The sequence below is a fragment of the Canis aureus genome, chromosome 7, assembly GCF_053574225.1.
Source record: "Canis aureus isolate CA01 chromosome 7, VMU_Caureus_v.1.0, whole genome shotgun sequence".
Taxonomy (NCBI): Eukaryota; Metazoa; Chordata; class Mammalia; order Carnivora; family Canidae; genus Canis; species Canis aureus.
The window spans coordinates 17,648,601-17,676,013 of record NC_135617.1 but is presented as its reverse complement, the minus strand read 5'-3'; the positions used below and the strand labels follow the sequence as shown (position 1 = coordinate 17,676,013).

Here is a 27,413-nt window from a genome sequence, read left to right as displayed (position 1 = left end):
TGGTGCTCATATCATTCACCTTTCAGGGTCTCCCTGTTTGTTTGGGTTTTTTAAAAGGATTTTATTTATTTATGTTGAGAGAGAGAGTGCGTGCAAGCAGGAGGAGGGGCAGAAATAGAGGGAGAGAGAAAATCTCAAGCAGACTCCCTGCTGAGCACGGAACCCAGTGAGGGACTCAATCCCACAACCCTGAGATCATGACCTGAGCCGAAATCAAGAGTTGGACACCTAACTGACTGAGCCACCCAGGTACCCCAGGGTCTCCCTGTTTTTATGCCTTCACTGAACCAGAACACTATTGTTCCCACAAGACACTTATTAACAGGACTATACACACACGCACACACACATACACATGTATATATCAGTTTGTGCAGACATCAGGAAGCAACCAGATGAGCATAGCTCACGGACCTTCGAAGAAGAGGCACTAGCAGAGAACAAGGTAAACCAGAAGATAAATGCAGAAAGAATTGCCTCAGAGGCACTACTGGACCCAATCCTATTCATGATCTCAGCAGTATTCTATTATTCAGGTACTAGTCAGCACTTCCCTGTGCCACACACCCAGCCAGCCTATTATAAACAGCCCCAGGCCAGGAAGAGATGCAGTTTACTTAATTAACTTCAATGACCCAGTGTCTCCACCTCCTGCCATCTCACCTGCTTTCCACGGTTGTGTTTTGGCAAAATCTTCAGCACTGCTCTCCCTCAGCTCTCTGCTAAACATTCACTGCTGGCATCCACTCTTGGCTCCTCTCCACACACGTATACCTTAGGTCTCAAATACTGTATCTGATTCACTACCCGTCTTCTCTGTCTTCCCTACATTTCCATGATTTCAGATTTTTATGCCACATATCACTATGGGTACATCAGTAAGAAAAAGGTTTTCTAGCTAAGCTTTAGCAACATTGGTGTTTTAAATTTCATTTAACTTTTGGTGTACCCTACATACTTTATACCATACTGTGGACTCAGTGCCTCTCTAAAAGTTTCAAGTTAAAAGGATCTCTTGGGCAGCCCTGGTGGCACAGCGGTTTAGTGCTGCTTGCAGCCTAGGGTGTGATCCTGGAGACCCTGGATCGAGTCCTGTCAGGCTCTTTGCATGGTGCCTGCTTCTCTCTCTGCCCCTCTCTCTCTCTGTCTCTATGAATAAATAAATTTAATTATTAAATTAATAATTATTATTAAAAATAAATAATTTTTTTTAAAAAAAATTTTAAAAATCAATGTTTAAAAAAAAAAAGGATCTCTTCAGGTACCGCCAAATAGAAACACTGAAAATGACCAGATAAAACTATCAGATTGAGGAACCCCATAATACTTGGGAATGGTTCCTTTTGGGATGTAATCTCTTACAAATGGATTTCCTGATCCATCGGTCACCTGACCCACCAGACTTCACATGATTCTGGCAATATCCAAATGATCGTATTGATGTTACTAAGGACTTAAATTACTTTAAATGTTTGATCAATATTGATTTTGAGCTACTTTTTTATTATTGATATTAATTAATTTGGAATTATAAAATTCAACTATGTATTTGTTACTGAGATTTATTTTACTGATCCTTGTAAAAGAAGAGAACTTTCTCTTTCCTAATCTTATAGAGTGAAATATAAACCTAGATGATGAATGGAAATATTTTTCTCATCATACTGGTCACCCTCTTAGAAACTATCATCTCTTTATAGTCTATACTTTGAAAAATCTCTTTGTTTTACAGTTCAAAGCAAATTCATCATAGAAGATGTCAGCTTAGAGCAGAGGGCAATAAATGCCTCTTTATCCAAAGACCAGGAAGAGCATTAATTATAACAGAACACTGCAAACCTCTCTACTCTGCTTCAGAAACTCTCTTAGTTCTTTTCCACTGGGATACAATCTAATGTTATGCATTCATATTTTGGCCCCTACTGTTAAAAAAACTGATAATAGCAGTGATGTTCCTCAGACTAAATCTATCAAAAGTTTATTCTAGCAAAAATGACAGATGATAGATTTAACCAGCAATACGCCCACCTACACACACACACACAATCCGGAACTCATGGAATATTAAAATATATATTTAAATATCTATTCTCAAGTATATAATCATAAGACTGAATGTCAATGAAACTAAAGTTTCTTCTTTTCTTCCTAGAAGCTAAAATTTCTAAATTTAGAAATTCTAAATTTCTAACACAATCTAAGTTTCCTGCTGATATTTTTCCCCTTTATCTCATTTTTGACATTCAAGATTCTGAGGTAAAAGAAATAAGGTAAAATTTCTCTTTGCTTCTTTGCTAGTATTTGAGGAAGTTGCTTTAAATGCCAGTTGTCATAGCACCAGGGCTGCATTCCAAGGCTATCTGTCATGCTGGTCTGATTGTTATTAGTAAAAGTTCCTCTCCTTGCCTTCGCCATTCTTACACTATAATTATATTAAGAATCTTATTGCTGATCTATAAACTAGATTTTTTGGTTATATTTTTATTAGGGAAAATAAGGGTTTATTTTGAATTATTGAGTCAAAACATAAAATGGATTGATAATTTTTCTTAATTCTTTTTTACCCTTATGACTAGAACTACTATCTCTTATTTTCCTTGACCCCATAAATACAGGTTTGTTAATTTTTCTTTTTTGTTCCTTTCCTGCATTTCTGTTACATCTGTACAAGTTATTTTCATATTTCAAAACAAACATATGCCCATAATTCTGTGAAAATAAAAAATGTTTTCAGTAATGCCTTCTGGAAACCAAATGCTAATTCCCACATGACAATAAGAAATCTCAAAAGATGTAGGATCTACAAAAAACAAATACAAGCACAGAAGATTCTTTTCTCTGAATATGCTAGTTTAGAAATATATATAGCCACTTAACTCCAATTCAAGGAGGACTTTTCTGTTCATTTTTATGGGGAAAAACTCCAGTCATTGGGTACCATACAAGTACCATTAAAAAAAAATCAACCCAGAATAATAATTGAGTCAGTGGTAATAACCATAAACATAAGTAATAATAATGATGTCAGTGATAATTTTCTAACCAAGGATTATAGGTGGTATTTCTGTTAAAGTTGCTAAGAAATCCTTATGTGGCTTTCAAGTACTGGGAAAAGATTGTGAACCTATCTTTCTCTCTCCTCCAAACCTTCCCATTTCCAAGATTAATAGGTAATGAGCCTCTCATTCTTTGTGTCTGAGGTTACCTCATTGAGTCCTTTGTGACTGAAGCTGAAAACTTTGGCAGAATGATTACCCTCAAAGAGCACTGTCATGATCAATAAATACACACAACAAATTTAATGTCAGACTCCCCATGGCAGTAAACTCGCCTGAGTTATTTGAGTAAATCAGAACCATTTATTTAACAAATATTTATGGAAGACCTGTTTTGTTGTCAAGCTATTTGTTAACTCCTGAGGCTACAAAATCTGATAAGTTAAGTTTCCTGCCCCCATTGAGTTTTCCATATATCAGGAAACACAAATCAATGAATTGTCTGACAATCAGGGTCACCCTGTAATCTCTATTGAGTTGTGAGAAAGTGACACCTCTGAAGTCAGATTAAATTAAATTCAAAATTTTCCCTCTGCCATTCACTGGCTGTGTTACGCTTAGAAAGTCATTTAACCACTTTCAGCCTTAACTTTTGCATCAGTAAGAGAAGGATAACAATACCTTGTGAGAGTATTACAGAAAATCTATTTAGTCAATAAATGTTTCTTGACATGTACTATGTGCTAGGCACTCTCCTAGGTCCCTGAAATATATTATGAACACAGCAGAGATCCTTGCCCTTGTGATACTTGTATAATTCAAGAATATTACCTGCCAGTTTAATAATAACTATTGTCATTATTAAAATAATATAAAGTATTTAGTAAGTTTATTTATTTTTTTTTTAATATTTTATTTATTTATTTAGGATAGTCACAGAGAGAGAGAGAGAGAGAGGCAGAGACACAGGCAGAGGGAGAAGCAGGCTCCATGCACCGGGAGCCCGACGTGGGATTCGATCCCGGGTCTCCAGGATCGCGCCCTGGGCCAAAGGCAGGCGCCAAACCGCTGCGCCACCCAGGGATCCCTATTTAGTAAGTTTAATCCAAAAACAATAACTAAGAAAAAAGATTATGTTCTCAGATTTACAATCAACGATAAATAAGACAAGTACAAACTGAAAATAAAGCACCTAAAAATACAAAATTTAGACCAAGCAATATATCTAAGATTGAAATGTACCTACTTCAAATAAATACCAGGAATCTGAATTTGAATAGAGTGCTGGGATTTATACTCAGTTATGAGGGAATAGTCAGAAGAATTCAATTTGAGCTTGTATGGTGAAAAGAAGGTTACTGTCTCACATCTAATCAACCCAGGAAGGCCAACCAAACCATGTTACCTTTGTTCCAAAAGCTGTGCATGGTCTGAAGCATAGTTTCCTTCTCACCTCTACTGAGCTGGCTCCTGTCACTGCTGGAATCTAGCTGATTGGCTATGGAGACTGACATTATGTCCTCAATAGTATACCACCCCACTAGGAGACCAACCAGCTACTTTGATACCAAATTGGTTATTTCAGATCTTGTCTACTCTAGCAGGGCCAGCAATTTAGAAAATTAGCACACATTCTGGGTATAGTTTTGCTCTCCTTGTGGGAAGTCCCTTTACCAGCATCATTCTGTAAGGACTTAACAAAGTGTTTATTATCATGGGATCCTTGTAACATCACTAACAGGCCAAGGAACCCACTTCATAGGAAATACAGTGTGGTAATGAACATACACACAGACTCTCCTGGTCTTACCATAAACTTCATCTCTCAAAATATGTGCTCCTAATTTAACACTGTAATGGTCCCTTAATAGTGTAGCTGAGATTCCAGCTTGTGTGTGCAATGCTGTCCTTCAAAGTGTAGTATATACACTGAACCAATGTCTATTTTACTGTTATGTAAAACAGCAGACCAAAATGTAGAAATAGGAGTGGGTTTTCTAAATGTTACTCCCAGTAAATCCACTTGGAGGATTTATACTTTCTGTCCCCACTTTTGCCTCAGCTGATTGGCTCTGGTCCCCAGGAGTGGAGGAGGAAATACTTCCATCAGAGGCACAGCAAAGATTCCACTCAATCTAACTTTATGTCTTATGCCTGGCAATTTTAAGCTCCTCATGCCTGAAGACCCTGAGGCAAAACAAAGAGCTGTTATGCTATATTAACAGGAGTAATTAATAATCAGTTGCTCTCTGATTATCGTGAGGAGATAGAATTGCTGTTAGATGATGGGCAGAAAGTCTGGAACTTGGCAAAGTCACTACCTCTGAGCACTTCCACATGTGTGACAATTCTTTTTCTTTTTTTTTAAGATTTTATTTATTTATTCATGACAAATACAGAGAGAGGGAGAGCAAGGCAGAGACACAGGCAGAGGGAGAAGCAGGCTCCATGCAGGGAGCCCGACGTGGGACTCGATCCTGGGTCCCCAGGATCACACCCTGGGCTGAAGGTGGCACCAAACCACTGAGCCACCATGGCTGCCCCATGTGTGACAATTCTTAGTGGACAGTTGCAGCAACCAATGCCTTACAGGGATACAATAACCACAGTCTCAGATCCCTCAGGCATAAAGATCTGGGTTACCCCCCTCACCAAGCATTCTGGATCAACAGAAATGCTGGCTGAAGGTGAGGAACATATTGAATGGGTGGTAAATAAAGTAGGTGATGAGTGTGAATTGTGGTCTCTGCATCAGCTGCACTAGAGAGTATAGTTTGTCCTACAAACCTTGCTATGCAAATCATTTTTGATAGAAATTTTGAATGTTCACCAGCCTGAAGAGGCTATTATAAGACAGAGTGACACTTACTAGGAGCAAAAAAAAGTGGCTCTAAATGGTGAAGGGATGGAATGTAGCCAAAGCTGTCAATACCCAGTGTCCCTAACTTCTAAACACCAGGATAGCCATCTGTTTGACGGCTTTCTCCAAAGCCTTGGGAGACAACATTAGCCTGGAAGCACCAAGGAATCAACACCATCTGAAAACTGCTCTCCAACCATTGACAGAAATAAGATAGCCCTTTTTCCTCATGTGGGATACTTTCAAGGTGCTTCATCTACACCATATCCCAATGTTTTCCTTTGAAATTAAGCTCTATTACCTCATAGAAATAGCTGCTTGATGGCACACCTATTATTACTGTATTTCCTACTGTCTCATTTCTTCATTCTCTTACCATTGTATCCTGCACCTTGCAAACAAATCCTTTTCGGGTCTTCTTCTGGAGAATCCAAACATTCCTGCCAGCCCCATAACACTCCCTGATACCTAGATTCTAAAATCCATAAAGGCAAAAGATATGTTATTAAATATATCTCCTACCCCTAGCCCAGTGCCTCACATATAACTGCTAGTCAATACTTATTCTATTTGTACTGCATTTTCTCATTTATCTTCTTTTGGATTTACTAAATATGTCTAATGTCTTTTCCCCCATAACTAAATGTGTGGTTTATATATTCTTCTACTATTGCTGAACTAGTGAACTCTTATCTGTGATCACAGTCTGACTACTGGATTTACTAAAGACTTATTCATGTATATTACCTTTCTTTTTATATTTTTTTTATTTTTAATTTTTTTAATTTTTATTTATTTATGATAGTCACACAGAGAAGCAGGCTCCATGCACCGGGAGCCCGACGTGGGATTCGATCCCGGGTCTCCAGGATCGCGCCCTGGGCCAAAGGCAGGTGCTAAACCGCTGCGCCACCCAGGGATCCCTCTTTTTTTATATTTTTTATTGGAGTTCGATTTGCCAACATATAGTATAACACCCAGTGTTTATCCCGTCAAGTGCCCCGCTCAGTGCCCATCACCCAGTCACCCCATCCTCCCTTCCACCTCCCTTTCCACTACCGCTTGTTCGTTTCCCAGTGTTAGGAGTCTCTCATGTTCTGTCTCCCTCTCTGATTTTTCCCATTCATTTTCTCTCCTTTCCCCTTTAATCCCTTTCATTATTTTTTATATTCCCCGTATGAATGAAACATATGCTGAGTGAAGTAAGTCAATCAGAGAAGGACAAACATTATATGTTTCATTCATACGGGGAATATTACCTTTCTTAAACATATCCCAGACACTAAGTTTTTGATGTTGTCATTTTTGTTTAATTCTAAATATATTTAAAACCTCATAAGACATTATTATTACTATTTCTTCAAAGACAAGTTTCATTTATATTTACTGAATATTTAATTCTTTTAATATGTTTCATTTCTTCTTCACCTCCAACATTCCATCTGATCATTTATCTTTTTTTTTTTTTTTAATTTTTATTTATTTATGATAGTCACAGAGAGAGAGAGAGAGAGAGAGAGAGAGAGAGAGAGGCAGAGACATAGGCAGAGGGAGAAGCAGGCTCCATGCACTGGGAGCCCGATGTGGGACTCGATCCTGGGTCTCCAGGATCGCGCCCTGGGCCAAAGGCAGGCGCTAAACCGCTGCGCCACCCAGGGATCCCTGATCATTTATCTTTTATCTTATAATAGCCCTTTGGAATTTCCTTCACTGTAGTTTTATAGCTGATGAATTTTCAGTTTCTGTTTTTATGATAAAGACTTTTTTGCCCTCCCTCCTGAAAAATATTTCCTTTGGGTACAGAATCTGTGCTGGTATTTGTTTGTTTGTTTGTTTGTTTGCAATACTGTGAAGATATTATTCCCTTGTCTTCTGAGAAGTCAACTGTCAGCCTGGTGTTCCCCCTTTGAAATAATATATCTTTTTCTCTGGTTTCTCCCAAGATTTTTACCTCTGTCTTCATTTGCAATAGTGTTACTGTGTGGGCTTTTTCTTATACTTACCCTGTTTGAAGGCTTATCCTCTTGCTTCTATGGTTTAGTATCTTTCATCAGTTTTGGAAAACTTTCACTCATATGTCTTCACAGATTGCTTCTACCCCATTCTCTCAGTCCTCCCCAGCAAAGACTCCAATTGTAGACATTTTTAACTCCATGTCACATGAATAGTATTTTCTTTTCTATTGTATCTTTTCCATCTTGTCTCTCTTTGTTTCAGTTTGGATATTTCTTCTGACCTATTGTCCAGCTCACTTTTTTGTTGCGGGGGCGGGGAACTGCATCCAATCTGCTGTTAAAGTCAAAGATCACATAATTAATTTTATTTTTGTTTTTACTTTTAAATTTCCATTCAGGTATTTTATAATTTCTAGTCTTCTAGTCAACTATATCAAACTTTCCTTGAACATCTTAAAATATTAACACAGTAATTTTAAAATTTGTGTCTGCCAACTTTAATATCTACATTTCTTTTGGACATGTTTAGTTTTTTCCTGGTTTTTAGTTAGTTACTTTTACTTTAATGTTTTGTTATTTTCTATTGGGTGTTACAAATTATATGTAGAAATATCTAAGATCACTTGAAGATATCATTTTTTTCTTCATCCAAAATTGATTTGCATTTTCTCTGCCAGGAATAAGTCTATGAGGATATCCCCTTAGTCCAATCACAGATGAAAAAGATTTGAAGGTGAGGTCGGACCTTCTAAGCGCTAGTCTATGTTATTTTTACTCTTCCTCCTAAGGTGTACTCCTTCAGGGTTTCAACTGAAAGCCTAGTTTGTGTGTGGGTATACTTCCTTATTGTCCAATTCCAGTATCAGTTCTGCTAATTCTATGAGATTGATAAAAGTGCTGCAGAGCTTCCAAGGCTGTGTCACTGCTTTCAAATTGGCAAGTGGACTGAGGGAAAAAGGCAAGACCAAATGTCTGACACACACTTCCCTGGCCTTCCGTTTTCTTCATATTGTAACCGGGCGGGTCCTCTCTACCAAGGAAGGCAGTTCCGCAGTGCCTTCGATCAGATTTTTTATTCTTATTTTTAAAACTCTTGTCTTTGTTTTACAAATCTGTTTAGGTGTTCTTTATTTGTCTAAATTAGCTAGCTCCCCATTTCTGGAGGCAGCAGTCTTTCAAATAGCATATTATTAAAAGAATATAAAGAAAAAATATTCCAGAACCCAAAGAATACCAGAAAGTTGTTGTCTAAAGAAACTTAAATATGTTACGTAGGAGACCAAAAGTTAGAGAAATCATATATAAGAGGAAGAGAAATTTAAGAGATGCAAATGATAATCCCTAAAAGACAAATATGAAATATTCAACTTATAAAAGCAAGAATTCCAAGGTAAGATGAGTGGAAAAGACGGAACAGTTAAAAAGCAAAAAGCTGATCAAAGAATGCTCTTCACTAAAGAAACACCTGAGTTTGCAAATCAAAAGATTAAAAAGCTCAGAGTTCTAGGAATAATCAATGAGAAAAAATGTATACTTAGATATATTCTGATAAAATGTCTGAACATGGAGATTGGAAAAAAAGAAAAAGAAAAACCTTACATGCACAAAGAGAGTGAATACAGTTTTTGTTAATGATATGGGAAGAATGATTATTTCATGAAGTTATCACTCATTGTTTTCTTACATAAAAGATACCGAAATTTAGGTTCATTTGCATCTTTACAATAATAAAAGCCTAAACTTTTAAATTGGCATCTAAGTACATCCAAAATTTCTTTCGATTGATTACTGCTTGCTATCAACTTAGTGGTTGTGTTTGGAAAAAGCTATCATCTTCTTTGTTGTCAAGTTCATTGTGGGAACCTTAGGAATAATGCCTTCATCTACCACAATATATGATGATTTCATATTGTTCTCAATTTCCTTATGATGCTTTGTGCTTACACTCTGTTTACGACTGTGTTTCACATATCCAGGTTCAAAGAAAAATATATTTCAAAAATTTTTAAAAAGTAAATGAGGATACTTAGGTAAGGTAACGGAAAAGTAAAATAAAAGGTAACAACTAAAAAACAAAAAGGTAACAACTGAGGACATTTTTTTAAAAGGGACTCATTTTAATTGGATATTAAAGAAAGCAAAGTCCTAGGTTTATAAATTAAAATGTATTAAAGCACAATTTCAGCACAAATTTTAATTGATCAATAGGTGGAACTGAGTTTGGTTGGTTGGTAATTAATTAAAGTGGAGGAATTAAGCAATGTTTCGTGAAGTGGCAAATTTTATTTAAAAAAAAAATACACATATGGATCCCCACAGACTTAGTAAACTAGCACACAGCTCTGCACCTCTATCTGACAGACTTGCAAAAGTTATGGGAGTGGATGACATGAGCATGTTTTTAGCACTGTGGCATACTCCACTTTGTTTCAAGTTTCCATATATTCTTTGCATATTTTCTTTTTTTCTAGGTAATCCCCCCCCCCCATCTCTCTATCACACACACACACACATAGATGCACAATGTACAAATATGCATACAGAGCTTGGATTCTGCTGATTCTTTTGTAAATATATACGCCAACAAAGATTTGACAATATTTCCCCAGGTATTCAGAGAAACAGCATTCCAGTAAAACAAACCATCGTTTACTGGCTAAGATAAACTTAGGCAAGGAATATCCCAGGAGTATGTAACCTCAGTTCAAGAAATCTGACTCTAAATAATTTGTGTTAAAAAGGCTAGGAAATAATGCTAAAAATAAAGTCTAAATGAGAGGATGATTGAAACATCATTGTGTAGGTTTACAAGCATTATAATTAAGCACAACAATGCTGGAATGAAACTGCTTAGGTTTGAATTTCAGTTCTGCAGTAAACATTCTTTCATTTTTGAGAGAATTGTTCAATAGAGAGAAGGAACTTAAATATGGTATAAAAAGTCAAAAATAGCCATTAGTACAGTAAAAATAGAAAGTAGACTCCCCAACCCACCAGAGGAGGAAAACAAGCCGACACACTGAGTTTAAATTGGAATACAGGGGAAAAAAAGAGAAACTAGCAAGTCTGAAGAACGTAAAAGCATGTAATCAGTAAGTCGGAACAAGGTATTTTCCTCATCCTCATCCCACTCCCCCAAGTTCTATTCCTAATTTCTAGAAAATGCCAACTCTCTTCTGGCTTCCTGTTACATATGTAAGCAAGAAGAAAAGCAGACATTTGGTATTGCAACTAAAGCTAGAGAAAGAAGCCCGGGTGCTCTTAGCATAATAGTGCATGGGACATGTGTACTATAATATGTCTGAGTAATATGTTAGATTGCTTTACAGCTTCCCTTTCCACACAATCCAAAGTGCAGCTGCCCACACCCACACAATCCCAACTCCATCTAAAATAGAATCAGACAGAACTGAATAATAATGCCCCTGAGACAGGAAAAAAACTGGGGCCAGTGGTAGCTGGGAGGTGTGAAGAGAAAGCAGAAAAGGTCAAAAGAAGCATAGGTTTTGAATTTCCCAGTAACTATGAGACAGAAAGCTTCATAAAGCAGCTCTAGACTTGAGCCTGAAAAGCCAGGGGCATGAGATGAATAGAGTAGGGGAGCCATTCCTAAATTCTTCTGGACTCTATAGGTTGGAGTGTCTGACTCAAGACTGAATGAAGTGCTACTTTATGTATTCCCCCTGAATCCTATGAGGATTTGGTCAGCTAAGAGTAAGAGCATTGAATAGTAAAAAGTTCCACCCTTTCTAGCTGCTAGGAAGGGCACAAGAGTCTCAAAAGTACACAAAGTTAAGATTTTTCTCATAAATCAGTATGTATCTTTGTAGAGATTATCTTCTTTCATTTGCCTATAGGCCTCTGAAAATAGTTTGCCTTCTTAGTAGCTATGCACCCCCAATATTAACACATAGTTCATTCCCTGACCCCTTTTTAAAATGTGCAACAATTGGTCATTCAACTCCACTGAGGAGAGAATCTTCCAGTAGCCAGGGAAACCAGCTTAGAGAGTCCAGTTCTCTGGGATGTTAAATGGTCTGCCATCCATCTTGAGATGCTTCTTTGGGTCAGCTTGACCTGTCCTGAATTCCTGATACTTCCTTTCTGTATTAGCAACAAATCTCTGTCTGTAAGAAGGCTAAACAACTAAACATGATGCCAATGCCTTGATATTTTAATTTTTCTCCACTTTCATTGCACTCCAGAGTGCCAAGGCAACTGACTGAAAATGCTTCCTTGGGGTGCCTAGGTGGCGCAGTTGGTTGAGCACCCAACTCTTGGTTTTGTCTGAGGGTCACGATCTCAAGGTCATGAGATCAATCCCCACATCAATTTCCGTGCTCAGCAAAAGAGTCTGTTTAAGACTCTTTCACTCTCCCCCCCACCAACATGCTCATACTCTCTCTCTAAAATAAATAATTAAATATTTAAAAATGAAAAGAAAAGAAAATTCTTTCTTACATATGATGCTATGGCCCGAATAGTAAGGCATATATGCATCATAGTTTCAAATTCAAATATCCTAGATACAACTACAATTTGCTCTAGAGTATCAAAAATCCAATGTTTTGGGGATCCCTGGGTGGCTCAGTGGTTTAGTGCCTGCCTTCAGCCTGGGGCATGATCCTGGAGTCCCAGGATCAAGTCCCACATCAGGCTCCTCTATGGAGCCTGCTTCTCCTCTCTCTCTGTCTCATGAATAAATAAATAAAATCTTTTTTTAAAAAATCCAATGTTTTGAATCTATGTTATTTAGTTTTTAAAATCTATACATCATGACTAAATGCAATTTAGTATTTTGGACTAGATCCTGAATTAGGGAAGATTAGTGAAAAAGCTGATGAAATCTGAATGAAGTCTAGAATTCAGCTAAAGTGAATGTATCATGAATGATCAGTGTTAACTTAAGGGAAAATTAGTTAAGGGGCACATAGAAGTTCTATGTATTATCTTTGTCTTTCATTTTTTGGTAAATAAATCTAAAATGACTCCAAATTAAAATTTTATTTTTTAAAAAATTATTTATTCATCAGATCCAAGAGGTAGGGAGTTGGAGCCCTGGATAGTAATTGGAGAAAACAGTTAAAATAAGCCACTGCCTTATATACACCAAAAGTCTTTGAAGTAAAGATAGCACCCAGCATCAGTAGCAACTCTTCAGTCAAGATCTTCTGAGGAAGACCTGGGTTTAGTCTGCTTATCTTAAATTTCATGTTGAAATTTTATTATATTCTCTGTTTTATTAATCCATTTTCTTCTAGTAATGAAGACAATGGTAACTTTTTAAAAAATGTACAGATATCCTCAAGGGGCAAAATCAACACAATAATCCAGAAGAATAGAACTTATTCACCAGGATCTATTCATGAATGAGATCTCTTGCAGTCATCTCATGTCCACTAACATGATTCTTAGGCACTGCCAAAATAAATGAAAGCTCAAATTTGTCTATAAAGCAATAAATATAAATGGATTAAATTCCCTCTTTCAATTACAAAATGTTTAATTTAGGACTTGAAATAACAAACAAAATACATTTTATAAGGAAAATAACCATACTGAAGGATTTCTGTATGAAAATGGCAAAATAAGTTCAAATAGTGAAAACTGTTTCTGTTTCAGAGATATACAAATGACAGAAAATTAATATAAAAAGAAAACTAAATAACAATTTAACATTATTTGGACTAGTAATGGACAGAAAAGCAAAATAGTGTCTGGGGACTGAATCCATAGAATGGCTGGACTTTGAGCCAGAAACTAATATTGGGGACAAAGGAAGTCCAAAAGTTCCACATAAAACTAATGCCAAGCTCATTTTTTGAAGTCAGGGTCTATATTTTGGCTATGACAAGTCCTGAAAAAAAAAAAAAAAAAAACCTTTAAAATAATAAGTAATAAAAAATATATATTCTTGTAGAATACTGCCTGGAATTATAGTCCAAATTAGGGAGGCAGAGGATTTAGAACAACCTCTAAACCAGGACCTAAAACCAGACAACTTTCTCTCCCTCACCACCTTACCTCTGTATTCACCATCCCCAACATCATCACAGGAAACTGGCATTAAGTAAATTATATGACCTGGTTCTAGATTGGAACAAATGGGCTGAGTGGAGGCAACAGTAAAACCACTCCTCAGAGATGGGTAACAAAAACAAGTAAGAAAAAAAATGCTTACATACAAGGGAGAGGATTATACAGGGCATGTTCACCAAGGGACAAAAACCTTGAGGGTCATCTTAGAATTTGGTCCATCACACATGTATTATAGATTATTTTGGGAAGGAGGGTCATATACATTTTTAAGAAAGGTTTTATTTATTTATTTGAGAGAGAGAGAGTGAGCACAAGCTGTGGGGACAAGCAGAGGAAGAGAGAGAAGCAGGCTTCCTGCTGAGCAGGGAGCCCAGTGAAGAGCTTGATCCCGGGACCCTGGGATCACGACCTGAGCTGAAGGCATACAAGTAACCAACTGAGCCACCCAGGTGCCCTACATGTGAATTTTTTTAAATTAAGATGTTGGAAATAGAAAATGTAGCAATTGGACTGAGAAATGCAATGGAGGAGATAAACTTTAGAGTGTATATAAACGGAGAATTAACAAGCAGGAAGATAATACCAAGACACTCACTAGAATGCAGAGCATAATCATAGAGATTTATAAAAACACAAAAGACTAAGATTAAAACTTATTTGTGAGTTGATAATAGATGGTTATGCTCAAATACTTTAAACAATCTTAATAATATGGTAAGGAGTTTTTAACAGATAATTAAAGCATAACAAGGTCCCTGTAGTCAAGAGAAATATGAAATAATGAATAAATGTAGATGACATTCTAACTAATATAAACATTAATCTTAGACCATAGAATAACACAGTTCTTGCAATATGAAAGACTGTATAAGCAGCAAAAAAATTCCAAATACAAAGCACCTAGAAATGAGGGATAAAATTTAAAGTATGAGCTCATTAGTGGCTTAGAGCTAGTGAGGATAAGATGCCTGACCCTGGCATAGAATAAAATAGAGTATTAAGACTTGAGATAATATTCAAATAAAACTACTATATGCAAGCTGTGTAGCCATCTCTAGCCATTCCACTTGCTGGGACCCAGAGGACATTGCCTTTACCAAGGTATTAATAATTGCATTGATGTGGGGAAGACCAGGATCCCCAAAAAGCTTTATGGTGGTTGTTCTCTGTAGGACAGAGATGATGGCTGCAGATGCCATCATAAAATTGGGTTCCCTCGTTTCATTTCCAGATGGATAGAGACCAGGTGGCACTGTTTAATCACTAGAGACTTGCTGTGTGCAATTACTATAATAAGCCAATGAGGTGGAGCAGTAATCAAAGTCTTATAACCTAAAATGATCTCTGGTGGTGGCTAATTGAGTATGAAAATTCTGAAGGATAAAAAATGGGCGGATATTAAAATACTGCTTGACACACAAAAGTGAAAAAAATTCTAGGTCTAGTGGCAGAAACTTGATGTGAGTCATTATAGTAGGGATAAAAGACCACTTAAGTGGTTCCTAAATTAAGCCAATTCTCAGACCCAAAGTCCCCTGATTGTGGGCTTGAGGTAGACCCCACATGTGGCCACACATATTTACCAAACTCTTCTTCCAGGCCTTCTCCAGAGGGACATATGGCCATGCACCAGGGTGACTGACTATACACTAGAGAAAGGGATATACTAAGACATTCATGGGTTAACAGATACTACTCTGAACTCATGTTCACCCCCAAAGCCTAGAATGCCAACATGGTTGGACAGTCAGAAAGCTTCTGTAGGTAAGGTGGAGGTTTGGCCCGAGTCCATCTCAGAGTTGATCCACTGGGACTGCAGACCCATTTTGTGATTATTTTCCTCCAAAATGGAGTGTCCACACATCGGTTCTGTAACCCAGAGTTTAAGGGCCATTATGGTAAAAGTCCTTTTACATTCCCTCCACTACTGAAAGTAGTATTGTTTCTCTGAATGGTACAGAGGCCTAGTGATCAAGAAGTAGTAAAAGAAGATATTTTTGAAAGGCACATGCATGCCAAAAGGAGGTGAGCTAAACTCCTTGAAAATTCAGAGACCTACCACACAGATGAAGTTTCTAGAGGAGCAGTGGTCTGTGGCAGGTCTGCACTTGGCACTCCCACCATCAGAGACATGAAAGATGCAGAGGTAATGATTCCTCTCATATCCTCTTTTTACTCCCCTATTTAGCTACTACACAAGCCAGACGTATGTTCGGGGATACCTATGTATTATCATAAAATTAATCAGGTTGTGACACCAATTGCAGCTGTTGTTGCCAATGTGGTAACACTATTGGAGCGAATCATAACAGCCCTTGGCACCTTTTATGCAGTCATTGACCCAGGAAACATTTTCTTTTCTGCACCAAGTAGTAGAGAAAATGAGAAGTGATTCACCTTCAGTTTTTTACCCCAAGGCTATATGAGCCCTTGGCCATCAGTCTTACATCCTAGAGAAACTTTGATTGCCTTGATATTCCACAGAATATCCTGCTGGTTCATTTCACTGATGGCGATATACTAATTAGACCTGGTGATCAGGAAGTAGTAAAAGAAGATGCTTTTGAAATACACAAGCATACCCAGTGAGGTGAGCTTAACCCCCTGAAAGTTCAGAGACCTACCACCTAGATGAAGTACCTAGAGGAGCAGTGGTCTGTGGCAGGTCTGCCCTTGGTACTCCCACCATGAAAAAAGCACATGGTAGATTTTTTTCAGATTTTGGAGAGAATATATTCCATATTTGAATGTGCTGTCCTAACCCATTCACAAGGCAATATATAAAGCTGCCAGTTTCAAGTGGGTTCCAGAGTAAGACAGGCCTCAACACTGCACACAAGCTGTGGTGTGAGTGGCACTGCTATTTAAGCTTTACAACCAAACAGATTCAGTGATATTTGAAGTGACTTTGGTAGACAGATGGCTAAATAGAAGAACCACAACACAGATCTTGAATCTGGGAGTAAGGATATGCTATCTCTTTCTGACACCAGCCCTTATCTGAAAAGCAGGTGTTAGCTTGGAACTGAGTCTGGCAGAGATACAAGATACCATGTGACTATGTGACCATGGCTGCCCATCATGAACTAGGCCTTATTTGATGTGGCAGGTCCACTCAAAATCAAGCTCAAGATGGTCTATACAGGATAAGTAAATTGTAGGAGTCAGTGAATCGCTAATGATTATGGGTTAATGGCATGGCTATGGGTTGCCTAACTAGTCAGGGACCTTTAGAAAGTTGAAGATTATTGAGAAGATCTGAGGAAAAGGAACATGGATGAATGTGGTGGCCATGAAAATGCATGCTTAGCTCTCCTGCTTTAGGGAGCATAATTGTCTTGTGGCTCAAACTATTGCTTTTCTGGATCTACCACCACATTCCTTTTTTTCTTTCTTTTTTTTTAAGTTTTATTTACCCATTTATTTATGAGAGACAGAGAGAGAGAGAGAGAGAGAGAGAGAGAGGCAGAGACACAGGAGGAGGGAGAAGCAGGCTCCATGCTGGGAGTCCAACATGGGCCTGGATCCCAGGACTCCAGGATCGCACCCTGGGCCAAAGGCAGGCACCAAACCGCTGAGCCACCCAGGGATCCCCACCTTTTTTTCTTTTTTTAAGACTTATTTATTTATTCATGAGAGACACAGACTGAGAGAGAGAGGCAGAGACATAGGCAGAGGGAGAAGCAAGCTCCTTGCAGGGAGCCTGATGCGGGACTCGATCCTGGATCCCAGGATCATGACCTGAAAGGCAGGTGCCCAACTGCTGAGCCACCCAGGTGTCCCCTACCACCACATTCCTGTCCAGGCCACAATTCCCATGGGCTGCACTGAGCCAGTGACTTTGCAAGTGGGCTTATGGATACACACCCCTCCCTGTAGACACAGGACCTTTTCAGTGGAATACTTGGACTCAAGGACTCTCTACCAGCCTGCACAAAGTTTCTGGAATTACATTGCAGTCTGAAACACTTTATACACATTGCCCCATCCTTCTCACTCTCTTTCAGAGACATCAGGCCTTCAGTGAAGGCTTTTCTTCACTGCCTCTAGTTTCTTTCCTTTGTTTCCTCACTGATCTACTTCCCCAATAAATGTCTTGCATGTTGTAGAAGGCTATAGTTTAATATTCTTGATATTCAAATATACCAGTTCATAATCCCTGAAATCTGTAAATGTACCTAATTTGAAAAAAGTGTCTTTGCAACTGTGATTGATTAAGGATTTGGAGATGATGGATTGATTACCTTGTTGGACCCCAATGCTATTACAGATGCCCTCAAAAGAGAAAGGATGAGCAACATTTGACACAAACACAAGCAGAGGAGAAGGCAACATGAACATTAGCAGTTAGAGAGATCCGAAGATGCTGGTAATGCAAAGTATAGCAGAAGCCACCAGAAGCTGGAAGAGGCAAAGAACAGATCCTCCCCTAGAGTCTCCAGGGGCAGTGTGGTTCTGCTGACAGCTCAATTTCAGCCCAGTGAAACTGATCTCAGAACTGCTGGCCTCCAGAGCTGTGAGGGAATAAATGCGTGTTTTTGGAAACTACTAGATTTATGGTAATTTGTTAAAGCAGCCATAGGAGACCAATACACGTGTCTAATTCTGTCCTGGCACCTGCTTCCTGAGGACCTGAACAAACACAGTTGGTGCCACTTGTAATCCAAGAATAGAGGCAATAAGATGGGTTTTGGGGATGAGATCTCTCCCTGCTCTGCAGGCAAAGATGATGCCATCCTGAGTGGTATACGGGACACGGATAGTCCCTGGCACAAGGCAGCCCAATACTAACAATCATCAACAATGACCTGAAAGGCATTTGGATGATAAGGAGGAACCATACTTATAAAGACAGAAGAGTTGGTTGATTACAGGTAAATCGTTTTGCTAACTACAGAGGAATAACAGGAAACTAAGCGCTTTGAACAAGCAGTTAAAGGCTACGTGTGAGAGCCAGTGGTCTGTTTAATAGCTTCCAGAGTGGAAGAGAAGACACAGCCAAGCAGGAAATCGAAGCTTTGAAAGTTAAGGTCTCAGAGCTCCACAGATGATTAAATACTCAGGCAAGGAGGCTCTGTAGTCTTAAGGTCAGAGCCCTGGGTGGAAAAACAAGAGACCTTGATCCCTAGGTCCCTGTGCTGGAAGATGCTGCAGAGGCCCCTCCCATGCAGAGCAACAAGTACACCTCTCAGAAACTGCCTGTATTTCCTCTCCTGGTTGCCAGTCTGTGGGCTAGGACTGCATCCCAGCATAACCTGCATGGGGCCACGCTGGGTCTGACAAAGGAAAGGGATTATACACCCAAGGGTCTGCAAGAATTAGCTACTTCTACACCAGCGGGAGCCAGGAGAATGAATCTGGTATCAGATTTAGAAGGAGCTTACTAAGTGGGGCTGCCATAATCGGTCTGGATAAGACAGGATTTATCTATTTGGGGCATTTTTTTCAGAGCATGAGAGCTAATAATTTGGCAGGAACCTGAGGGAGTGACTACATTTGTTGCCAGAATGGCTCCTGGAAGTCTAAGGAAAGTGATGGCCCCCATTGAATGAGGTGGTAATGTCTGACTTGCCTGACAGGTAGTAAAGAATAAAGCGGCTCAGGGAGGTGGGTGAGCTGGAATAAATGTATTAGTTGAGGCTGGAATACTCATCAGAGGATTATGTTCCACTGGAAGAACAGGACACCAATGTACCATTCAGTAAGGCTGTAAGGAAAGCACTGGTGAGAGGAGGCCAACATCACTAAAAAGTTGTTTGGTAGGTGACCACTGCAGACCAGGGCTGACTGTGGGAGAGGCAGACCCAGAGCTGGCTTTGTTAATACCCATGGCAATGAGAGTCTACATAGTGGCGCTTAGTACCAGAAGTCAGGAGGCCATGATTACCTGAACAACGGCAGGGCCAGAGGGACAACCTGGGGCTTTGACCTCTACAGGGAGCTGTTGAAAGAACTTGACATGCTCAGGAGCAGAATAGTCCTGCAGCCAACAGTAGTGCTATTTCACTTCACTTCTATAGCCATGTACAAAGGTAAGAACAGAAAAGTAGGAAGGTAAGGGTGCTCACTCCAATAAAAAGTCACAATCCAGGGTGCCTGGGTGGTTTAGTCAATAAAGCATCTGCCTTTGGCTCAGGTCATGGTCCTGGGGTCCTGGGATCCAGCCCCATGTCAGGCTCCCTGCTCAGCGGGGAGCCTGCTTCTCTCTCTTCCCCTTCCTCTGTATCACACCCCAGCTCATGCTCTATCTCTCAAATAAATAAATTTTTTTTTTAAAGTCACAATCCTACCTAGACTCCCAGATGCAGAGCACATTAACTGAAGAGATGGATTAGATCAGTGTAATATTAAAAAAATTGAGCCATAGGCAAAATAAACATCATTCCCAAGATCACACAGCTAGTGTGTCAGAGACTAAACTCAGGAAAATATATTTGCACTATTTATGACAAGGTGTTAAGATGCGAAGGAAATCAAGTAGATAAGTACAAAAGTGTGCAAAGAAATTAATAAGTGATTAATAAATATATGAAAAATTTAATAAACAAAGGAGCATAAAATAGTTTGTCATCACATTAAACTTGATCATTAAATATTTTTAAATAATATACTGAGCTAAAATTCAGGAGTATAAAAACTAGAGCATCATTTCTGGAGGTAATTTTTGCTACACTTGAACTTAGGAATCTTTTGATTTCTATAAATTATACACTTAAGAATTTATTTTACACAAATCATCAAACATATGCATAAGAGTTTATTTATAAAGACAATAATTGAGCATAAAATACAACTGGAAAATTAGAAAAAATATCCTTAATGTTTAAGACACTATGATATAATCAGAATAATATAAAGCCATTAAAATTATATGATTGAATAATACTCAATGACATAGAAATATTCACAAAACATTGTTTAGGCATGAAATGGTAGATTCAAAAGAATTTTTATGTTGGTGTGCAAGAGATTTTACCCAAAGAACATGTGAAAAATTTAAAAGTCCATCGAATTGGTGGGGCTAGACCTCAGAGATCAATTACAGCAACACTCTCATTTTTTGGTAAATCTACTGAGACCTAGAAGAGTTAATACTTTAAAGTAGAAACAAAAGAAGTAGATTGGGAGCAATTTGTCATCCAAAAAAAGTATGTGCGTGTATAAAAAAAAAAATTATAAAAGTTTACACCAAAATGTTACTAGCATTCATTTATCTGGGGTATATGAGTAAATAATTCTTTCACATACTTAGTTTTTCTCTATTTCCATTACTTTTGCAATGAATATATAGAAACAAACAAAAGATAATATTTTAAAATATTTGTTCAGAGAATTAATATGTGATTAAAAGCTCTCTGTCTCAGGGATCCCTGGGTGACCAAAGGTTTGGTGCCTGCCTTTGGCCCAGGGGCAATCCTGGAGTCCCGGGATCGAGTCCCACGTCAGGCTCCCGCGTGGAGCCTGCTTCTCCCTCCTCCTGTGTTTGCCTCTCTTTCTCTCCCTCTGTGTCTGTCATAAATAAATAAATAATAAATAATAAATAAATAAATATTTAAAAAATAAAAAAATAAATAAAAGCTCTCTGTCTCAAAATGCTTCTCAAAAATCTGCCTATATGTACATGAGAGTTCTCAGATGGGCATTCATTAGCATTCACACATATCCTTTAAGCTCAGAATTACCTTGGTCAGGATGCAAATCTAATTTTCCTTTAAGATATAAAACAATTACCCCATTGCATGAGAGGAGGACTAGATTATTTGAACACCAAAAGTACATGAATAAAATTGAACAATGAATCAATAAAATCCATGTAACATATTTAGCTACATATATAATCATATATATGATTATACATATTATATATAATATGTACATATATACATATATGTACATATATAAATATTTTTTGCTGCTCAAAAAATAAAATTAAAGTCAGATCACAGAAGTACTATAATTAATATTTTTTTCATAACCAGGTAAATTTTGAATTTTCCCTCCTTATATTGTATCTGTTATGAGCATAGATTTGCCCCACTGGGGTAACTATTACTATTCAGTTCTCTTCCCCATCCTCATCAGTATAATCACCCTCACAATGACACTGTGCTGACACAGAAAAACCAGGACCTGGACTTCAAACACCATTGACTCCTACCTCATACCCTAGTATTGATATTGAGCATGTTCATACCCATCAGTGTTCTTCCAGGCCCATGACCACAATCTGATAAGTCTTTGAGCACCTAGTAACCAGACCACCTCTGACATGCCCAGGAGCACTGGGCCACGGAAGGCTTTAAAGTCTTTGGAATTTTAGAGAACAAGGCCATAGCTTATCCAAAATGTCAGTTCAGTAAGTGCAGGCAGTTGCAGGTGGTAGGAGAAGGGATAATGTGTAATTCCTCTGCATTTCTGACACTTCAGAATTTAAGGACTGAGAGATCGGAAAAGAGAGACTTGCATTAAAGAACATGGAAGACAGAAGCTAGCCCAGGGCCTTGACTTGTAATCCAGACTCTAGGATACTCTAAAAGACTACAGTGGTTTTTCCTTCAGGGTCAGTCTTAAACCCAATTTAATTCAGGAATAAAGAGGCTACTTGCCAAAAAAAGACGTTTCTAACCATTCATGCCTAAAATCATTTTACATACACAAAGAAAGCTTTTACTACCCAATGAGAGAAACACAATAAAATACTAATACCAGGAAGAGTTCATCCAAAGAATAAGTAGAATTTGTATATAGATTAATAAAATGCTAGGGCTGGACCTTCGAGATCAATTATAGCAACATCCTCATTTTATGATGAGCCCACTGCAATCCAGAGGAGCTATATTATGAAGAGTAGAAGTAGACTGTGCAATCGTTTATTTAATCCCAAAACACTGGAGCCAGAAGTAGCATTGAAATTTTAAAGATTGTTCTTTTAAAAAATATATATTTTTTAATTTATTTATTTTAGAGAGAGAGAGAGAGAGAGTGCATGTGCACGTGTTGGGTGTGCACATGAGTGGGGGTAGGGACAGAGGGAGAAGGAGAAACAGACTCCCAGCCAAGCAGGGACCCCAGTATGGGGCTTAATCCCAGGACCCCGGGTTCACAACCTGAGCCAAAGGCAGATGCTTAACTAACTGAGCCATGAAGGCACCCCTAAAGATTGTTCTAAGACAAATATAATAAATGGAATTTTTGTGTGCTGATACTTTAATTGAACCTGTAACTCTGCAATGTCATTGAAAAACAAGGGTTTATATAACTATAAAATGATAGACCCTGGTAGACTACTAAAGAATTTTGAGATTGATATTATGACAAGGTCTATGGACCTCTGGACAAAGGTCAGAGGATGTGGCCTCACTTCCTATTCTGCTAACCCACTGTATGGTCCTAGACAAGATAAAGGACCTCTTAGGTGCTCCTCCAGTCCTTTGAATGTAAAAGAGAGCTGAATACAGGATCTGTAAAGCCTAAAATCTACATAATACCATGAAAATCACATTTCCTGAAAATTGCAGATTTCTTGAGGGCTCTGTCTACAAATCCTAGACTGTCTATACCTTTGTTCTTATCCACTAAGAACCTCTTAAGATTCTCACATAAACAAAAAAAAAACTTAGATTGCTCCATCAGTATATCAATACTATTACTTTTTATCAAAATTGCCTTAGAGCTTACACAGCAAACCCTAAAATGATGCATAGTATAAATCTCTGTTACCAACTTAATAAATACTATAGAGTGATAACATTCTAATAAAAATGATGAAGTGTGTCCCACAAGGAGACAGCAACCAAAATACAATAACCACTTATTCCCATGAATGATGAGCTTATAAATTACAGAATTGGCCTGGTAAAGACTGAAAATTTTCATAACTACAGATTAAAATCAAGATTTTTTTAAAAAAATTCCTTCTGTTATCACAACTGATATGAAAGAATTCTAAATGACACTGACTTCAAGAAAAATTCTATGTACTAGCTCTTCAAATACCTCCTCAATTAAAGCATTATTTTTTTCCCATAAATCACAACTTCAGTTTACATTACATAACCATATCCAGATGATTTTTAATCATTAGAAGATGATTTTTAATTATTCCCTGGAAACTCCATGACAAAATTTTTCTGAAGGTTGATTTTCAGAGGCTCGACATTGCCAAATGCGACACCCTCCCTTCCTCACCTGCTTTCTAACAGTTAAAGAGACTTATAATAAAGTGGTTGGTGCACTGCATATTAAGCTAATACCTTCTACTCCAGAAACAAGAGTGCACAGAAGTTAACCTCTGACCCACAGGTTAAGTTTAGGTCTAAAAGGAAATGAATTTTTCTAAGATTATTGGAAAGAAAAAGGCTATTCATATCATTCTACAAAGAGTGAATATTATTCATTAAAATTCTCAACCATCTGGAAAAAATAATTATCGAAGAAGTTCTGAGGGCTTTAAAAAAATCATTTCAAGTTTAAGAAAAGACAGTGAATGGAATTCTCTTTTTCTTGTTAATTTTTCCAGCAATATTGGAGTATCAAGCACATTCATTTCCATCAAACACCTGGCCTCCCTGACATTTGGTGCTCTCCTAGACATCTATCAAGAAATAACCCAGATTTTTCAGCTATTCTCATTTATGGTTTCAGAGAAAGAACCTGACATTGATTTTTGCATATGACTCTGATTGACTTCAGTGGGAGTCCTGCACACAATTTGGTAGTACAAAATGATCTCTAGCCTAGTAGTCTATGACGCTTCCATAAAGATATTTTATGGTTTCCAATCCCCAGCCTTTTATTTTCGAAAATATTTGCTCAGATCTTTAGAACTTTCTCTTTATCTCCTATAATATTTTTTTATTTTTTAAATTTTTAAAAAGATTTCATTTATTTATTCATGAGAGACACACAGAGAGAGGCAGAGACATAGGCAGAGGGAGAAGCAGGCTCCCTGTGGGGAGCCCCATGCGGGACTTGTTCCTGAGATTCCAGGATCACAACCCAAGCCAAAGGCAGATGCTTAACCACTGAGCCACCCAGCGCTCCCATCTCCTATAACATTATTATATTTTTTATTTATTTTAAGATTTTTATTTTTATTCATGAGAGACACAGAGAAAGAGAGAGGCAGAGACAAAAACAGAGGGAGAAGCAGGCTCCATGCAGGGAGCCTGAAGTGGGACTCGATCCCAGAACTCTAGGATTACACTCTGAGCCAAAGGCATCTGCCACCCAGGCATCCCTCTCCTGTAATATTTTAAAGCATAAAGTTCAAAACTTGGTAGACTATTTTTTTAGTTTAATCTTAATTTAATATTTCTTTAACACACAGTCATTATGGCCTCAGGTGCCCAGGAGATACAAGCACTTTTACTGACACTACTTTCCAAAAGAAAAATTATAAATTATAATAATCTTAAGACTTATTCACAGTTTATAGCAATGCTGTTAATGAAAAGCAAGTAGTCCTATACTTTTGTTCTGTTCCCAATAAGCATGACTTGTCTTTTTTCACAGGACTTTGTCACTTATGAGGAGTTTCACTTCAAGTAACAAAACATGTGAATTAAAATGGCTTGAACGGGGCACCTGGGTGCTGCAGTCAGTTAAGTCTCACTCTTGGTTTTAGCTCAGGTCATAATCTCAGGGAAATGGGATTGAGCCTCACCTCAGACTCTCTGCTCAGCTCAGAGACTGCTTGGGTTTCTCTCTGTCTGCCTCTCCCTCTGTCCCTTTCCTCTCTGTCTGTCTGTCTCTCTCTCTCAAATAAATAAATACATCTTTAAAAATCATTTTAAAATGTCTTGAACATCAAGGATGTTTTCGTGTCTTATCAAGACTCTTTGAAGTAGAAGTTTCAGTTGGCTACTATAGCTGCTCAAAACTGTCAGGGCTCTGAGTTGTCTTCTCTGCTACTTTACTGGCTCTCCCCTTATGGTCGCAGCATGGCTGTCACACCGGCAAGTGTCTTTCCCCCATACCACATCTCCAAAGGCATGAAAGAAGAATGTGGGCTTCACTACACTGTTCATTCCCTGGAGCTAGGAATTCCACCTTCCCTGCTCACATTTTAGTCATATACCTGAACAACATCAGAGATTTGTTTGCAATGAAGTGAGAAGAGCAAACAGAAGACATCCAGTCAGTAGTACCTACAGCTGGAATTCCTTACTCTGTCACAAAAGAAGTCACAATATCAGTTATTTTGTGTAACTATTCACATAATAGTGGTAGTCACACAGGTACAGAAAGCTCCTGACAGGGATCCCTGGGTGGCGCAGCAGTTTGGCGCCTGCCTTTGGCCCAGGGCGCGATCCTGGAGACCCGGGATCGAATCCCACGTCGGGCTCCCGGTGCATGGAGCCTGCTTCTCCCTCTGCCTATGTCTCTGCCTCTCTCTCTCTCTCTCTCTCTGTGTGACTATCATAAATAAATAAAATTTAAAAAAAAAAAAAAAAAAAAAGAAAGCTCCTGACAAATATACAGAGTATGTATTTATAATGCCCAGGCATTCAACATGCTTTTTCTTCAATCAAGGACCATATTTTTAAATAAAGCACCTATAGTCCAAGATGCTGAAATGACTTATGGGATGCTTTGAGAACACCTAATTATCTTCATTTTATCAATAACCCCAGCACTAGCATATATTTTATTTAACTATGCATCCATTTATATAAATGCCAATGGTGTGCAGTCTGAAAGATATTCAATACACTTGCAATGGGTAAACAATAATATGTGAATCATACCTTAATAAAGTTGCATACACACACACACACACACACAGTTTAAAAAAAAAAAAAAAAAGGTAATTTGGCTTTCATACTGGTGCTCTCTGTCATGAGATAATTTCTTTTGAAGCCAGTCATCATGTTGTGAGAAAGCCCAGGACTGATGGAAAGGCTATGTATAGATATTCCAACAAAAGACTCAGCTAGGCCCTTGGCTGACAGCCAGCATCAACTGCCAGACACTAGAGTGAGCAAGCCTTCAGATGATTCTAGCCCCAGCTTAGGCTTCAGACATTATGGAGCGAAATAATCCATCCCTGTTGTACTCTATCTGAATTCCTGACCCTCAGAAACCAGTAACGATAATAAGTGATGATTGTTGCATTGAGCCACAAAGTTTTGAAGTAATTTGTATCATCAGTAGATAACTAATCCTGACATTAATGAAATCTACAACACAAATGAAGGTAAAATAATGACTATGACAAATTGTAAAATGAAGGTATCTGGAGCAGTAACAGTGTCTAATTAGGGGATGAATTTATTTATCACAATAAATCCACAAAAATTCAAGGATTTGGGAGTGACTTATGGCTGTGATACACTGAATGAGTGGGCACTAACTAGAGTTAATAAATAAGATGACTTTGTTAGAGATTATGGAAAGGTAGCCATGAGTGTGGACTTTGACAAAGCTCGCAGGTTGGTAACCCCATTCTTCCATATTAGTTATGTGACCTTGGAAATGTAACCTCTCTGAACCTCTTTTCTTATATGAAAAATGGATGTTTGAAAGGATTAAATGAGATGACACACGTTAAATACTTAGCAT

General features: G+C 38.1%; 1 long non-coding RNA gene across 1 annotated transcript in view; it reads right to left on the bottom strand.

Annotated features, from left to right (window-relative positions):
• LOC144317104 (uncharacterized) overlaps positions 1 to 27,413 on the bottom strand; it is a 72,246-nt gene that overhangs the window by 12,660 nt on the left and 32,173 nt on the right. Inside the window, exon 2 of the long non-coding RNA XR_013382985.1 lies at positions 7,860 to 8,145. This is a non-coding gene — a long non-coding RNA (uncharacterized LOC144317104). The remainder of the gene's footprint in view (positions 1 to 7,859; positions 8,146 to 27,413) is intronic.